General features: G+C 42.2%; 1 pseudogene; it reads right to left on the reverse strand.

The window, feature by feature from the left end:
- Positions 1-11,753, reverse strand: part of LOC112621623 — a 52,122-nt pseudogene extending 40,369 nt beyond the window's left edge.
- Positions 11,754-15,274: the final 3,521 nt, after the last annotated feature.

The following is a 15,274-nucleotide window of genomic DNA, read 5'->3' on the forward strand; positions in this document are numbered from 1 at the left end:
CATACAATGTCCAGGCACATAAAATCCAATTCCAGGAGAAATAAAATAGAGCATTGTATTAGCTAATATTCTTTTTTTTTTTTTTTTCCAAAATGGAGTCTCACTGTCACCCAGGCTGGAGTGAGGTGGCGTTATCTGGCTCACTGCAACCTCTGCCTCCCGGGTTCAAGCCATTCTCCTGTCTCAGCCTCCTAAGTAACTGGGATTACAGGCAGCCACCACCACGCCGGGCTAATTTTTGTATGTTTTTTTTTTTTTTGACGCGGGGTTTCGCCATGTTGGTCAGGCTGGTCTCAAACTTCTGACCTCAGGTAATCCGCCAGTCTTGGTCTCCCAAAGTGCTGGGATTACAGGCATGAGCTACCGCACCCGGCCAGCTAATATTCTATATTATGGTTTACTTACAAGTTTGATCAATACCTGAATGACCATAGGAACATGAGAGAAAATAATTAACTTCAGGCAATTAGCCCAATTATCAGAAGATAGTTGACTCCCTTACAGAAAACACTTGGCACTTTGTCATTCAATGGGATATTTCCCCAGCTCAGAGATGCATCTGAGATCTGTGAACCTTCAGTGCAGATTGCTTGTCACACATTTGCAAATGAGATAGAAATTTTAAACATTTTAATTTAAAAAAATGAGTCAAGTGCTTTTTCTCAATGGATAATACAAACTTTGCTTTGACCTTCAGTATTTCCAATTATATGTGCCTTGTTTGCAACAAAAAAAGTAATATTTTGCTTTGAGAAAATATGTTACCCTGCATGGAGACCCTCTCCCTAACTCAAAAATAGCTTGGTTATCAAATGAGGAAACAAAACACCAAATAGTAAGAATTACAGAGTATAGTCAGAGCTTCTTCAGATTTGTACAAAGACTCAAGTAATCAAACCTCTGCTTACCTCTCCAAGTTTACTTGCTTTGGCCTACCTTCTCTTTTTCTCCAGGCTCCCCAGTACTGTATTTATTGTAGTTCCCACTGCACCCCGTAAGACTGTGTTTTACTGATAGCGTAATTTTGCTAATTGCAACACACACTTTATTCTGGCTTATTCTTTCAGTTCTGCTGGAATCAGCCTAAGGATGTCTCAACTTCACTGTGACGCTTTTCCTGCCTCCATTTTCAACTCTAATTCAGGGTCCTGCATCTAAGATCATATTCAGGAAACCCAGAAAAATGCATCTATCACTGGACACCAGACGTAGAAAGCAAAGAGCTGACTACACCCTTTGTGCTAGAAGAGAGGAGTTTTCTTAGGATGCACTCAGTCTAGCTTTGTCCAAAGCCTAAGTGAGCAGCAACTTCAGAACATAAGCATTGAAATGTCCAGTCGGGGCAGAGGGTATCTGGCAGGGGTCCCCAATAAAATAAGAGACATGATACAATCTGCCAATGCCTAGTGTCTGAGGAAAAATGTATATTGTGTGACCTAAGATTGTATTGTATGCAGAAAAAGGTTTCTTCCATTGAAGTGAAGAGAAATGGAAAATCCTACTATGCTTTCCTTGGAAGTGTGCATTCTCTCCCTCTCCCATCCTTAATTTTTTACCTAAATTTATGCTGGTTGACATTGACTAACGCCCAGGAGTGACTTTAAGCAAAAGAAGAAAACATTTTATTTTTATTTATTTATTTTTGAGAAAGAGTCTCACTCTGTGGCACAGGCTGGAGTATAGTGGTGCGATCTTGGCTCACGGCAGCCTCCACCTCCCAGGTTCAAGCGATTCTCCTGCCTCAGCCTCCCAAGTAGCTGGAATTACAGGCACCCGCAACCATGCCTGGCTAATTTTGTACCTTTAATAGCAACAAGGTTCGCCATTGTTGGCCAGGCTGGTTTTGAACTCCTGACCTCAAGTAATCTGCCTGCCTTGACCTTCCAAAGTGCTAGGATTACAAGTGTGAGCCACCGCATGTGGCCATAAGAAAATATTTTAAAGCATTGCTACTCTTGAAGTTCCCTGGAAAAGGCTTTGTCTTCCAGGACCTGAAGAGCAATTGAGAAGTAACACAGCTGCTCATTCTGCCTGTTTTCACTGTTTCTCTGTGCCATTCCCCTGCATCTCTCCACAGACAAACATGCTCATCAACACACACAGCCCCAAACACCCTTCAAATCCTAGGAGCCTCAGTTGGCAAAGTCAAATAGACATAGCCAGTATCTTCTCCAAGTACCTATCTTCTATGTCTCAATTGCAAATATGGACAGAAAAATTAGGCTAAGAAATCAAAGGACTCTCCATAAGTCACATATTCAATTCTGAACCAGTCATCCTTATCCAGGCAGAAACTGGGGTGATCTGTGCGAGGAAAGGCTATGTGGGGATACAGGGAAGGGGGTCATTGGCAAGCCAAGGAGAGGGGCACAGGAGAACCCAGACTGCTGACATCTTGGACTTGAACTTCCCGCCTCCAGATCTGAGATAAAAATAAATCTCTGTCGTTTAAGCTCCCCCATCTGTTACTTTGTGATGGCTACCCAAGGTGACTCACACATACGTACATGATGCATGTGTGTGTTTGCGGGAGAGGGTGTTTGATAGAAGATCATAGATAAATTTTATAAGAGGAAGTTAAAGTTTTTTTTTCTAGATGTTGCCATTTCTTCATTTGTTGCTTCTTTTTACACTCTCCCTTCCTGCTTTCCTGTCCACATTTCCAACAGTATTTCTAGCATTCATAGCAAGTTATATTACCCAAATTCAAACACATTTTATCCAAAACTAAGTTAGTTTATACTCTTAACAACCCTTTTTTTTCCTTTAAACTCTTCCACCATAAAGTAGAGCAGAACACATTTGTGGAGCGTTTTTTTTTTTTAATTGTTTGTTTGTTTGTTTTGTTTTGTTTGAAACGAAGTCTCATCGCCCAGGCTGGAGTGCAGTCGGGTGATCTTGGCTCACTGCAGCCTCCGCCTCCCAGGTTCACACTATTCTCTTGCCTCAGCCTCCCAAATAGCTGGTACTACAGGTGCCCGCCACCACGCCCAGCTAATTTTTGTAGTTTTAATAGAGGCAGGGTTTCTCCATGTCGGCCAGGCTGGTCTCAAACTTCTGACCTCAAGTGATCCGCCCCCTTTGGCCTCCCAAAGTGCTGGGATTACAGACATCAGCCACCACACCCAGTCCCTGTGGAGCCGTTTTTGAGTCCTTTTGAGTCCTTGTTCTCTCCTTGCTCTCTGCTGTCTCTGCTGAATCTCCTTGCCCTTGACAATCAAGCATTAAACAATCTTACTTATTTTCTCTTTGTATGTATTTCCATTCAGGTCTCACATCCAGTTGCCTTTATTGTATCAGTAAAGTGAATAATGAACAGCCAAGTATCATTGTTCAGTAACAGAACTTACAATGTATGTGTGTGTATTTGTAAACATTTACAGGGTCTCACAAAAATGAATTTGCAGGACCAATTACTGTTGAATCATTTATTATGCAAATATTAAAGTAACTATTAGTAACTATTGACAATTGACAAGCAATTTCTAGCTCACTTCTGGGCAGCTAACAGTTTCAAAGGAAGAACTTATAACTCACTAAGAGAGAAAAAACAATATTTTAAAAATACTACTAAAATGTAACACCTGCATCAAAATTACCTCTGTGTTTTTTTTTTCTATGAGATTCTACTATAAGATGGAATTATTGCAATGATGGAATATCATTAACTGTTTCAGATAGACTGGGTGGAGTGGCTCACACCTTCAATGTGAGCACTTTGGGAGACTGAGGTGAGAGGGTTGCTTGAGCTCAGGAGTTTGAGACCAATCTGGGCAACATAGCAAGATCTCCCCTCTACTAAAAATAATTTTTAAAAAATTAGCTGGGAGTGGTGGTAGAGCCTGTAGACCCAGCTACTCTGGAGGCTGAGATGGGAGGATTCCTCGGGCCAGGAAGGTCGAGGCTGCAGCGAGTTGTGATCACGCTACTGCACTCCAGCCTGGGCGACAGATGTAGACTCTGTCCAAAAAAAAAAAAGGAGAAAGAAAGGAAGGAAGGAAGGAAGAAAGGAAGGAAGGAAGGAAGGAGAGAGAGAGAAGGAGGGAGGGTGGGAGAGGGAGGGAGGGAGGGAAGGAGGGAAAGGAGGGAAAGGAAAGGGAAGAAAGGCTGGCAGGCAGAAAGAAAGAGAGGAAGGAAGGAAGGGAGGGAGGGACGGAGGGAGGGAGGGAGGGAGGGAGGAAGGAAGGAAGGAAGGAAGGAAGGAAGGAAGGAAAAGGAAGGAAGGAAGGAAAGAAAGAGACAGAGAGAGAAAAAAGAATGTTGTATAAGGTGGAAAAGTGGCTTTCAACAAATATGGCAGTAAGTTCAGGACCTGAGAAAAGATCTGATTCTGATGTAACCCATGAACTACCCAGAGTATCCTAAAAGCTCTGAGTATCCTGAGTAGATGGTGGGTTTGCTAGTATTTGTAGGAGGTTTCTGTTGTAGGAGGAGGTGAGATGAAGAGACACTCGAGAAAGAAAAGACAGAATCCAGAAGAATGGGATTATAGGAATATAGGGAAGGAAAGTTTAGGGATTGAAGAGCATAGGGAAGAAAAAACTTCTCTCCTTACCTATCACCAAGTTCAGAGCTGAAGCCCCTAAAACAAAAAACAAACTGACAAGAGAAAAGCATACACATTTATTTAATAGAAGTTAAAAGTTTTATCATAAACAAGAGGCTTCAGGAGTGAAGACCCAAAGAAATGGGCAAACTTGTACATTATTATGCTCAGGTTTGATGAAGAGTGAACCATCCTGGAGATATATAATTACAGGACAAAGGGTCTGATCTAACAGTGAGATATGGAGGGGACAGCAAGGCTTATATGTTCGGATTCTTCTCTGTGTCCCTGTGTTTTCAGAGATAAAGATGTCCCTTTCTTTCGGGGATGGGGAGCACCTCTCAAATGAGGGTTGTATGGTCCACTTCATGGGAGAAAGACAGGGGAAGGAAGAAAGTCGCCTCCTGCTTCTACTGTTTTCTCTAATGCCACGGCACCATATTTTGAGGTAGCACATCCTAAATCCAAACAGATCCTGTTACGTAAAATATATTGTGCTTTGGGATTTGTTGAACCTTGTAATTGTCAGGGAATAAATTATTTGTATCCTGTGATCTCTGAATCTCAAGTAAATGTGTAACGTCTCATGCCCAACATGAACAAATAAATGAACATGAGTAAATACATCAATAGAGAATCCTACATGTTTCCTATGGCTGCCATACCAAATTACCACAAACTTAGCTTAAGACAACATCAATTTATTTTCCTACAATTATGGAGGTGAGAAGTGTGACATGGGCCCCATGGCCAGAGCTGACCTCTTCGGGGAGCCTTGGGAGGATCCTTGCCTGGCCTCTTCCAGCACCTAGAGGCTTCCTGCCTTCCTTGGCTTGCAGCCTTCTTCCACCTTGGAGGCCAGTGGTGGCCAGAGGAGGCTTTCTATGATTCGGACCTCCTTCCTCATTTAAAGATGCTGGTGATTTTACTGGGCCTACTGAGAAAGTTCAGCGGCCTTGACTTATCTTAAGGTTGGCTGATTACATAAGTCACAACATTAATTCCCACTTGCCACAGAACACATGCGTAGGCTCTGAGAAGTAGGACGTGGACATCACTGGGGGACATTATTCTGTCTACCACAGTGGACTTGACTGATTTTTATTGACTGCAGTATCTGGTCATTCTGTTCTTATTCTTGAAATTCATTCTGCTGTTACTGTTTTTTGTTTGTTTTTTTGTTTGTTTGTGTTTTGAGACAGAGTCTCGCTCTGTCGCCAGGTTGGAGTGCAGTGGCGTGATCTCGGCTCATTGCAACTTCCAGCCTCCCAGGTTCATGTGATTCTCCTGCCTCAGCCTCCGGAGTAGCTGAGACTGCAGGTGTACGCCACCATGCCCAGCTAATTTTTGTATTTTTAGTAGAGAGGGGGTTTCACCATGTTGGCCAGGATGGTCTCGATCCCTTACCTCGTGATCCACCTGCCTAGGCCTCCCAAAGTGCTGGGACTACAAGCGTGAGCCACTACGCCATACCTGTTGTCACTGTTTTTGAGTATGTATCCACTCATTCTTTTCTAACTCAACTAGTGAATCTCAGAGGACTGACACCTGAACTTGGCAGGTTATCTCACATTTTCTCCTGATAAATGAACCATGTTTTGAAAGTAGACACAGCCAGGGATTCTGAGGTGGGAGACAGGAGAACACACTTCACAGGACACTAGTGTTCACCACAGTATCATTAACGAATTCAGATAATCCCATAAGGCAGAGAAGAGGAAAGAGAAAGCTTAAATTGAATTTCTCTAATTACATGCAAATTAGATAGTGTGGGAAAGTTTGAATTTAATGAGTGCAAATTGATCCTAAGGGCATCCCAAGCAATTCTCCATTTACAAGGACCAAGTGAGGGGAGCCAAACAGTAGCTCTCAAGAATAGGGCAGTGGGTCCCAGGCCTGCCAGAAGAGCTGGTGCAAGCTCTTGTGAAAACACCTCTTGCTGAATAGAAGTACACAGCCCCATTCATGAGCATCTCTTGAAACACTCAACTGCCCAGTCAAGGAAGTCCTGTCATAGATTTAGAGTAAGAGTCTGAGAAGGAAAAGTAAAATCCTAAGCCCCTCAACCAACTGAATGGACCCTAATTTGGCACAGGGGACCCCAGAAAAACATTAGAGACTGAGTTCCCAGCCATGACAGGACAGGAGGTTGAACACGCTTCATTCTACCCCCTTCCCTTTTGCTGTTCAGACATGACAACTGACCAGCATTAGTGTTAAATAGAGGTCATAAGACTGACAGGATGGATTCTTTGTGGCAATAAGATACCAAATTATAAACAGAATCTAAGACCATGCCAGGCAAGGGTTAAGTCACTCACCTCTACACTTAAAAGAATAAATTCTTTTCTAACTGCCACAAGGTTTTTGTTTTTCTTGTGGAACCAAACAACAAGCAGTGGCCTTGAAATAAGTGCTTTTTAAACAATTGCAATTCATCCACTGCCAGCTCCTGACTGACTGACTTCCAGCCCTTGTTCCACAGGCATACCACAGCTTTAATTGGATAAGAAACTGATTTCAGTGACTTTCTCCTGATAAGAGACCACTGACAATGGACTGGTTCTGGACGGTTTACAGAGGCTGCGCACTGCGTGCCTTCATGTCCCCACTTTCCCTTTTGATGTATGAGGCCTGATGGCAATACATTTAAGCACTAAGTCTACACAGTCAGGTGAACATGGATCATATATTGCATACATGTTTGTTCAATATACATGTATCAGGGCCACCTCCATGAGTATTCATGGCTCCTCCTGTCATCTGTGGAATATGTACGTTTCACAACCTGTTCAGCATAAATTCCTATTCTGCCCTCCCCTCCCTTGAAACACCTGCTAACACACCATGCCACAGGCTAAGCCTCCCAGCCTGTCAGGATGTCCTCCCTGCAGGCTGTATACCTTTCTAGGAAATAAAAATCTCCTTTGCAAATTTATAAATTGTGGAATTTTTCGCTTGACAAATCTAAGTCCTCCAGTGTACCCAGCTCAAGTTGGACATAGTTGGAGTCTGCAAGGAACCCAGGGGGAGAAGGACTGCCCACAGGGAACTGACAGCTTTAGAACACACCTACTGGCACTCAGTGTTCGTGACCTTTCAGTCCTACAGTCTCTGCTGTGGCCTGAATTCTCATCCCTACACTGGAATTATTTTCCAAAAACCTCTAGTATGATTCTCATGAAATCTATCCTCTGTACTGCTTCCAAAGAGGCATTGCATGACAGCTTAGGTAATTCTCCACTTTTGAATGCTTCACTGGGTTATCAGAGCTTCTAGGGTAAAACTCCAAGTCCATGTTTTGGCTCATAAAGCTTTTCATGAATTGGCATTTGCCCTCTTGGATGACTTGAGCCCCACTCTATAACTGCCACTTTACTTTCTTCTTTGTAAATTGTGAGCATGTTACGCTATGTAGACATCTGTGCCTCTGAACATGAGCCTCAACTAGGGTGTCTATGTGCATACTCTTGCTGTCACGTGCGTCCGTGTGAAGAGACCACCAAACAGGCTTTGTGTGAGCAATAAAGCTTTTTAATCACCTGGGTGCAGGCAGGCTGAGTCCGAAAAGAGAGTCAGTGAAGGGAGATAAGGGTGGGACCGTTTTACAGGATTTGGGTAGGTAAAGGAAAATTACAGTTAAAGGGGGTTGTTCTCTGGCGGGCAGGTGTGGGGGTCACAAGGTGCTCAGTGGGGGAGCTTTTGAGTCAGGATGAGCCAGGAAAAGGAATTTCACAAGGTAGTGTATTAGTTAAGGCAGGAACAGGCCATTTTCACTTCTCTTGTGGTGGAATGTCATCAGTTAAGGCAGGAACCGGTCATCTGGATGTTACGTGCAGGTCACAGGGGATATGATGGCTTAGCTTGGGCTCAGAGGCCTGACACTTGCCCCAGTTGAACTTGCTTTTATATTTATGTAACTAACACAAAGTTTTCAAACCTCAGCTCCAATACTACCTCTTATTGGAGATTTTTGATTGAGAGATTCCTTAAGTGCTTTCACGTGCTCCCTTTGCAAGTGCCTCTCACTCAGAATTCTATGCTTTTATTGCCAGTGGATCTCCCTAACCTTCTTAGAGGGCGTAGGACATGCCTTCTATGTCTTTGCATTGCCAGTGGATTGCACAGTTGTTGTCACTTTGTAGGCACAGAAATACCTACAGATTGACACAGGCAAGGGCTGCATTTGAAGGGAGAATTTTTCATTTCTTATTTACATAATTTCTACTTCAGTTCTCCATACCTCAGGTCCCTCCTTCATAAACTGGTACTGAAAATATCAAATTTATCTCTAGGACTGTTGAGGTGTAATGTTGACAATGATAATACTAACAAAAGTGTTACATAAACTGTACATTTATAAAGGCTCTTACTAAAAATGATATACAACTATTTTTAATCTCTCCTAGTTGCACATATTAATACAATTAATTTTACAGTTACACTCTAACCTATGCTATCAGGCCATGACAGGGTTGGTTCTGTTAAAGAAAAATATTATTCAATGATACTGGTTATGTACAATAGAGGAGGCTTTATTCAGGACTATTGCAATAGGTACAGCGACAGTGCAGTAGGGTTTTGCAGTAGGGGAGACGGATTGGGCTCAACTCAGAAGGCAGCAAGGGCAAGTGGAAATTCATAGACAAGGAGCATGATGTGGACGCCATAGATAGAAAACTACTAAGAGGAAACAGCCAGGGTGTTATGTAGCTTTGAAATAATTCCAGACACATAGTTTGCTACATAAATGACATATCTTGTTATAATAAGAACTTGAAACTCATTCCTTCTCCCTTGGAGAATGTGATGTCTTATCAGATCCTGTATGCAAGAACTTCGAGCAAACCCTCCCTCCCCTCAGGAATGTTATGTCACACCTTACCAGACTCTATATGTGAAATATTGACCTCAACAACTGGACTCCAAAATAGAACTACCAATTGATTCAGCAATTCCACTACTGGGTACCTACTCAAAGGAAAAGAAATCATTGTATCAAAAAGATGTATGTACTCATATATTTACAGCAACACTATAAATATACTTAGCAGCACCTAAGTGTTCATAAACAGATGATCGGATAAAGAAAATGCAGTATATGTATATACCATGGAATGCTATTCAACTATAAAAAAGAGGAAAATTATGGGTTTTTGTTGCAGCAACACAGATGGAACTGGAGACCATTATCTTAAATAAAACAAGTCAGACACAGAAAGACAAATGCTGCATGTTCTAACTCATAAGTGGGAGCTAAATAATGTGTATTATAGATGCGGGAGACTCAGAGGGGTGGGGATGGGAGTGGGGGATGATGAGAAGTTAATTATTGGGTACAATGCACATTATTCTACTGCTGAATACACTAACAGCCCTAACTTCACCACTATGCAATGTATTCATGTAGCAAAATTACGTTTGTACCCCGTAAATTTATACAATCAAACATTTTAAAAATATACATAAACCTAAGAGAGTGACAGCCACTTTGAGAGATTAGGTAAGGCAGGCTGCCCTCTGTCGGCTGCCTCCAGAATGCCCAGACCTCAGACAGCAGCAGGCCTGGGAGCCTGAGAGCCTGCCTGCCAGCACTAGCACCTCTGTCTAGCATGAGGGACCTTCCGCATCATCAGGAATCTTTGCACAAAGACCTGCTTGGGTCCTCATTGAGCAACTGGATTTTAATGACTTTGAAGTTCACTCCCTATGTGGTTAATGTACCTCATCTCTAAAGGGTATTCCCTGTGAAGTCTGTTCATGTTTTTCTCCCCTTTAATCATTGCAAACCTAAGAAAAATTCTCTTTGGATGAAAAGAAACTGTGTGACTCTTGAAATCATACTTTCACCATCTCCTTATTTTCACCATACAAGGGATAAGGGGGATTGTACTTATCTGGCCTAACAGGACTCTTGCTGAAGGCAGGCCAGGGTGATCAGACATCACCTGGGGGAGGATGAGGAAAACTATCAGATATCCAAGGGAGTAATCAGATACTGAGGGTGAGGGGCTTCTTGCCAAACTGACTTAGCAGGGTTGAAACTGCCTTTGCAAAAGTTATAACAGTGACAAAATTATGACAGTGAAATGACTCAATGCAAGAAGACAACTTCAATTCCCTATGGTTTTATCTCGAACCAATCAGCATTCCCATTTCCTAGCTTGTACCCACCTAACTGTCTTTAAAAAACCCTAGTCTCATATTTTTGGGAGGCTGATTTGAGTAATAAAACTCCAGTCCCCCATTTAGCTGACTGTATGTATAGTAAACTCTTTCTCTATTGCAATTCCTCTGTCTGGATGAATCGATTCTATCTGTGCAGTGGGCAAGAGGAACCCATCAGACACTCACAGAGTTCTTTGTTGAAACTAGATTCTTAAGGAAGTCCACACATAGGCCTAGGAGAAGGTTCAGGAGCCTGACCCGAGTTTGGCTAGTCCGGTAATATTTTTCAGTTCTTAAACTTGAATAGAGTTTCCACTTACGGTACTTTTAAACAGGTCAGATTCTCACCAATTTGCTCGAAGAAGGAAAACTAAATGGAACAAAGGATCTCTCAGTATCCTAACAATCTTGTGATTCTATTTGCTATTAGCATTAAAATAAGTCAGAAAGTAAACTATTGATTTTATAGTTTTTCTAACCACACAACTGTAAAAGCCTTTCTGGCCTAATCTCTCCGCCTTCACTGAACCTCATCCAGATTCTGCCTGGGAGTTACATATTCATAACACTTGTAGGTCTTATCAGTACAATGAAACCAAAGTGTAGCTCTCACAAAAAAAAAAAAAAAAAAAAATACAATATAACAAGGTTTCTGCAGTGCACAATGAGAAGCTGATTTAAATTACAATGAGGCCCAAATAAAAGGAAAAAAACAAAAACATTCCATGAGGTTTGTGGACAACAAAAGCTTAAGTCAAATACTATTTTATCATCAATCATAGCATCAATCTGCGGCATCAAAGGTCAACTCTCTGTACAGTAAACCCCAGAGGGAGTGTATTTCTCACCGATAAAAGCAAATTGAATCACAAAGTGTTAGAGTGGAAAGGAATATTTCAAGTTGCTGAAACAATCACCTTACTTGTCGTTCAAGAAACTCCTTTTCCAAACTCTCCCCACCTCTGGAATCTTCCGGTTGTGTCCTGACTCCATAATGAACCCATTCCTTGCACTGGCCGTAAGCTCTCTGTGCATACATAGCACTATTAGGGTGCAGAAAACAACGCCCCAAATTACGGGCTTTAGCCTGCTGAGTGGTTTGAAAATGGGAAGGCCTCAGAAATAAGCCTCAGAACCAACGTCTGTCTCTGAAGTTTCCCCACCTCCCTATCTCTCGGATCCTCTTTCTCAAAGCACCAGCAGGAGGGACTCTCTCTGGAATTTCCTGAGGTGAACAAGAAAGCTTCTTCCCCAAAACACCAACTATCATTCATCTCCTTTCGGAAATCCCTTTGTCTATCCCCAGAATGCAACCAACTTGAATGGACTGTTTCACAAGATAGTATCTGCCTCTTGGGCTCATTCAAATTCCAGAGAGAATCATTACAAACTGATTTCTGTCTCCCTGGCCCATTCATTCTCCTAACAGTCAGTCATTTTCTGCCCCTCCAAAAAGTTGTCTACACTCTTCATCTCGCCACTTCCTTATGAAAAGGGGTGTATAAGCTTCCACTGGGTTATGGGGTAGTCACTCCATGACCACACCATGCTTGTTAAAAAATTTTCATATCTTTTCTCCTATTCACTGCCTTTGGCCAGTTGATTTTTCAGTAAATCTTCATGTATTACACAGAAAATGTAGTGGCTTGTATAAACAATAGTCATTTAGTACAGTTACTAAGGCAGCAACTTCCCTGGGTGAGTTGCAGGAGGCTGCAGTTCTCTGAAGGCTGGGCCGGGTGCGGACTCTGCTTCCCAGTGGCTCCTTCTGATTCTGGGAAGCAGTGGTGGCTGCTGAAGGGAATAGCAACGCCTCCACGGTGCCTTTCCACAGGGCCCTTGGCCGGTCAACTGGCTGCCTCAGTCAGTGACCCAAGTTAGAGCGAGGTAGAAGCTGTAATCTTTTAGGCCTAACAGAAGTCACACATTATTTCTATAATGCTTTACTGGTGACTGTGAACCTAAAGTAATCAAAAAGGTCAGAATCTAGTTTAAAGAGAGTTATTTAAGCACAAAGTTCGAGGACAAGCCACCCAGGAAGCACAGATTCCAAAGAAGGGAAATCAGTGTTAGCAAGTGTAGAGGCTTGGGATTGCTTATCCAGACAAAGCTGAAGGAAGTTTAACAGAATTTCAAAAATTTTCTATGCAGGACTTCATGCATAGGTACAAAAATCTTATTAGTCATCGAGATGGTCTTTTTCTTTCAGGAAAGATGTAATTAACATTCTGTTATAAAGGCGAACTGGGGTCTGTTCACCCAGCATAGTAAAACCAGATACCCACAATGAGTTTTTGCAACAATAGAAAAGAAGGCGTTTGTTGTAGGGCACCAAGCAAGGAGAGTCCGGCAGATTTTGCCTAAAACCTGACCTCCCCGATGGCTTGCAAAGAAGGGTTTTTAAAGTTGGGATAAATGTCAGAAAGCAGAAGCTACAGGTAAAATCTTAAATCAATACATGGAAGTAACACTTTGGTTTTGGAAAAGCATGGGATACTGTAACGCCTCAGGTTCTTGCCTAGCCATGCCAAATAACTGTTGTGGCAGCTGACCGTGATGAGTGATAGAGATAGGGACCGAGTGTGAGAAAAAGACGTAGGCTTTATTGAGGCAGAGTAAAAGTACGAAGCTTCCACAGCAAGGAAGGGGTTCCGAAGGGGTAGCCAGAGTTAAATTATACGATTGCCTTTTAAACTCTTTAAGGCAGGAAATATGTGCGGCGGGAAGATGTTACGAGAGGGAGAAACAAAGACAATTAGGCATTCCTGACGTCTTAGATCTTGAGGAAAACCGAACTGCAACTTAGGTTTTATCTACTTTCTGGCCTTGCAGTGGCATGGCAAAAGAGATAGGATCTTACAGGACTTTACAAAGTATGTTTACAAGGATTTGGGATTGGGAGTATAGATAAAGTCTCCTGGTTACAGAAAAACGGGCGGTTAACATTCCTTTTACCTTAGTTTCGGGGAGGGGGAAGGAAGAGAGGGAGAGAAAGACATGGAAACTTAGGGCAAAATATTCTCTGTTGATAGCTTTCTTGGGGAAGAAAACACATGCACAAATCCTGGTGTTAGGAATAGTGTAAGCATATATCTTCAATATTCATCCAGGACTGAGGTAAGTACTAATGCAGGAAATGAGTGAGTTCCACAGCTTTCTGAGCCCCTACTCGACCCAGGAAGCCCAACTGGTCCCTCCTCTCAGTACTTTGAAATGGGAGCTTACAGGTTGTAGACAGATTTAAAAATCCTCTGATTTGCAATTGATTGAAGAAGAGAAGCTTCATTTAAAAATTTGGGGGTCAGTAGAAAAATGTGAACTTCTGGGGGGGGGGTGGCTTTCTCCAAGCTCCTTAGACAGAAACAGAACAAAAGGCAATACTTAAAATTTAGTCCTAATTTCCACCTTCTCCAGGGTCTGTGTGCCAGTGGATCAATTCAGGGGGGTCCTCAATGGTGGTCTGAACTTCTGACAGACAATTCAGTGACATAGGTTAAGATGTTATCTTTAGTTTCTAAGGGGAAAGCAAACATCTTCAAGATTCTAACTTATTTAACAATTGTTTTAGGCTACTATTTCTTATTCAACAAGTTGGTTAGTTACTTTTCAGGACTAGCTAGGTGCTTAGAATTTCTCTTGAAGGAACTCAGGATTTCTCATGCTTGGGGACTCCAGGCCCCTAAAAAAGGGAGTCTCTGCTCTGTCTCAATTCCACATTGAAGTTGTAACTGTCATGGAGTGTTTTGTACCATCTGGTCTTAGTTTGGTATAAGACAATAAAGGAGGCAGCTGTAACAAAGACCAGTGATTGGAAGCAAGGAAGTCTGCTCTCTGGTTTCATCTAGTCACTTACAGAACTAGAGCAATGAGCAGGAGAGTGAAGCTGTAATTTGAGAAGCAAAATTGCAGGTATGCTACTGACTCAGTCGCCAGGGTTAACTTCTCTCTTGGCATAATACATTTAGAGGGCCCTGAAATGTAGTTTTCTTTTACAGTGACACAAGTGAGCACTAGTTATTCTGGGAGAAGACTACATAAAAATCATGAATACCAACAGGCAAGAATCACAGAGCTATTGTGAATCTGGCAACCATAATTTGAGTCATCTTTTCCATATGTTTCCTTTACTTCTCTGACTTTCCTGATTTCTTCCGCAGCCATTACCTCCATTGTAACCTTCCCAAATGGTGACACCACTCCCACTCCATTTTTAATTCCTTTTTCAAAACTTGCATCAATTACAAAGTTGAATAGTGGGTACAAGTCCCTGCTCTTCATTTCTACTTCCAGACAACTACCTCTCTCATGCCCTTACAAAAGGAACAAAGCTATTCTAGCTCTTGTCATCAACTGACAGTCACACCCCATCTTTCATCAGTTTCTGTCATCTGCAATACAGTCTTTCATTCCACATCGGCCCTACTACCATTTTGTCTGAAGACAGCAATCTTCTCCCTTCTCACTACTTTAAATTTCTCTTCTCCAAATGAGTGAATCCATCTTACTTAAGCAACCGATTCACATTACAACAACTCAGAATTCCAAAATCAGACAGTATTT

This window comes from Theropithecus gelada, chromosome 3 (assembly GCF_003255815.1).
Source record: "Theropithecus gelada isolate Dixy chromosome 3, Tgel_1.0, whole genome shotgun sequence".
NCBI classification, from domain to species: domain Eukaryota; kingdom Metazoa; phylum Chordata; class Mammalia; order Primates; family Cercopithecidae; genus Theropithecus; species Theropithecus gelada.